We start from the raw sequence: 3,450 nt of genomic DNA, 5'->3' as shown, positions 1-3,450 counted from the left end.
TTTTATACCATATTGTATGGAATAAAGACTTTTTTTAAAAAGTTTCCACCGTGTTCTGGTTTATTACTTATAGGCCTACCATCAGTTATTCGAACAGGGATGATAAATCTCATAAATCCAACTAACTTTTTGAATAAATATGATTAGGTGATGAGTTTTTGTGTGTTTGTGTTTGTTTGCTTGAGTGGAGGGGGTGTTAAACGTTTTTAAAATGCTTTTAACATGTTTCAGTCATCTAAAAATGAGATCTGTAGCTGGCAGGTCTCAATGTTGACGCATGGTATTATAGTGCCTCAGTGGACCGTCTTGTCGAAAACACCAGACATACATGATGCCCACTCTAGTCATAGCTTTGATGCCAGGGATCGACTATTACGTAGCTCCGTTGCCTGGAATACCCAGTTCTTAGCTTTGCTGCCTCAGTCAAATTCCGTGCCAAAAACACTTGCTGCCCTAATCACCCAGTTCTTAGCTTTGCTGTCTCAGTCGAATGCCGTGCCAAAAACACTTGCTGCCCTAATCACCCAGTTCTTAGCTTTGCTGCCTCAATCGAATGCCGTGCCAAAAACACTTGCTGCCCTAATCACCCAGTTCTTAGCGTTGCTGTCTCAGTCGAATGCCGTGCCAAAAACACTTGCTGCCCGGATCACCCAGTTCTTAGCTTTGCTGTCTCAGTCAAATGCCGTGCCAAAAACACTTGCTGCCCGGATCACCCAATTCTTAGCGTCGCTGACTCAGGGGAACGCCGTGCCGAAAGCACAATGATGTCACTCCTTGTCAATGTTTATATACAAGCTCCGAGCCGCCCATTACACATATATAGGTTATCCCTCATGTTGAGCAACATGGAAATACCAAGTCAGCCTTGTGTCTATATTGTTTTATAGTCAAATTTTTGTGGCCAGTTGTCTTCACTCACTTGTTAAACTTGGTCTAAAATTCTAGCTTTTGTTTTAAAACTACAAACCGGAAAGACTTTTGGCAGAATGACAACAAAAACAAGTGCCCACGACATGATGGATTTATGGCAGGTAATGGAGGGCCCCGAAATCTTGCTATAACTGGTCCCCGGCACAAAACTGTACATTTCTACCATAGAATGTGTTAACCGTCTCATCTGACCTCATTTGATTCTCGTCTGTGGCGGAATCTGTCGGAATTTCTGACCCTGGGATAGAATTAACATCATGCACGCGTGTCGTATCAAGTGAATGAATGTGGTGTTTGCCGGCACAACTCTCGCGTTGTAGGCCTACATGTATTTTTTTTTTTTGGATAAGGCATAAATCCATTCACTTTTCACGTGTTCAGGTAATTAATTTTGTGTGCATTAATATCAATATTTATATGTCCACTTTACGAAGAAAAGGGACGAAATATATGACTCACAAAGTTTTGTGAAAGTGATTCATAATCTCCAGTCATTCTTCCTTATAAAGCGACTTTTGGGAGATTAATGGGAGATAAAAATAATTTTTTTTCCCTCAGCTTGAGTGAGTTTAGAGTTATCTCCCTTGTAAACATATATCAATTTCAGTGTAACTGCATGCTAATTACACATTTTTAGTCCGGTTAGCAACGTTTCATTTCCTATAAACACGGTACATTGTATGGTTGATTCGTTTAGTGAAATTAACATTAATAGCTTAAGGAGACGAAAACTGATAGGAGATTCATCCGGTCTAAGCCAGATGTTTCTTAATCTTTCAGTTGGAAGTAATTTTAGCTGATTGGTAGGCCTACACATTGTATTACGCTGTAGCAATACTTCTGATAGTGTTACTGCGTAATAAGTGCGATGGAGCGTGAACATGTCATTATGAGCTACGTTCGTAGTATTCAAAGATGACTTTAATTATAGTGTTCGTTGTCTCACCTGTCATTCATTATCTTTTCATTCTTATCCCATTGCCCGAAACACACATCTTATAGATATATTGACATATATAGCTGAATTCACAGCACACACACACATACAAGCTATAGACACACATTGGCTATAAATGAATTGCGTTTATATACACATACGTAGTCGATAGGCCCACAATTATATAAACATTGACTCTATATAAGATATGCAAGTACATATTATTCACACGCATGTTACCAGTATACCAATAAATGTTTACATCACATCAAAACTCAAAGATAGCATCAAAGCTCATTTCCAGTGTTCACTCCAAACTATTTCTATACATTTCTTTGCAATACGTATCCAGTCGAATTTTTGGAATTTTATTTGCGATGGAGAACTTTATTGTTTTTTTGTTTTTTTTTTGATTGTCATATGTTTATATACATACCCACGATCGCTGATATAAGCTCCTAATGAATCAACTGTATGGTTTACTTTTTTTTAAAAAAATCGAGTACAGTAAAGGTCTTATCTCACTCGTAAAATACTTCTTTCTGTATTCTGTTTCTATCTTCTATCAAAAATCTCACTGTTTGGGGGGGCCTTAGTGACAATATCAAAGCGGTAAATGAGGTCCATGTGGCGGTTTGAGCCGAAGACCACTTGTGGTGTGCATAACTCTACGTCACATGTGGGAGAGTTCGTCAGTAACTTGACTATGGTCAGAAGTTTACCCCGGGCACTCCGGTTCCTCCATTAAGAACTCAGCTGACATCGCCTTCGTGTTATAAAATTTCACTTGGCGTTAAACAACAATACAATAAGTAAGAAAGATCCTCATGCATAAGGTTAGCTCAGTTATAGTGTTGAAAAATTGCGTGCTGACGAATTATCAAATGCAAATAACTGAAACTGAAATCCTGCTAATATATATACAGACACTGAAAACCTACCAAAATTTTGATTGAATAACTTGATTTATAATATCTAGCTAATTTATCTGTATATATGGATCTATACCCATCTAATCATTCAAAGATGTTTTCGTCTCGCTGCATCGAAACATTTATTGAACGACTGACTGATAACATATAGTTCATCAGATTGCTGATACAGATTTCAGCCATCTAACATTTTGTAGCCGTCACTTATGTCATATAAGGAAAATTATATGAGCTAGTGACTGAAAGGTGACTCAGGCGCAGTTCTCATTTTAATCTCCACTGAAGACAGTTCATTGCATTCGGGATCTTTATTGCATATACTTTATCGGTTGCTGTCGTCACAATGGAAAACAAATGAATTTTTGAAGAGCGTTTTTATGGAATGAATACGCACACATAACCTTCTAGTCAGCACCTTTATGTGTTTGATACCATACTAATTGTGATCATCATGCACAGTTCTACCACGCATGGCGCCTACTGTAAATCTTCAACCTTTTCAGCCTCTAAAGCACTTTTTTCAGTAGAATTTAGTGTGTAGTATGTTGAGAACTGCTTGGTCGCCTTGATCGCCAACTATGTGGAGTAAAGAGAATTCTGCATTGTTACCCCTCCCAGCTCTATACTACACCCATGACTACATACAGACTT

This window comes from Liolophura sinensis, chromosome 1 (genome assembly GCF_032854445.1).
Source record: "Liolophura sinensis isolate JHLJ2023 chromosome 1, CUHK_Ljap_v2, whole genome shotgun sequence".
In the NCBI taxonomy this organism is placed as follows: domain Eukaryota; kingdom Metazoa; phylum Mollusca; class Polyplacophora; order Chitonida; family Chitonidae; genus Liolophura; species Liolophura sinensis.
This window is presented reverse-complemented; position numbering follows the sequence as displayed.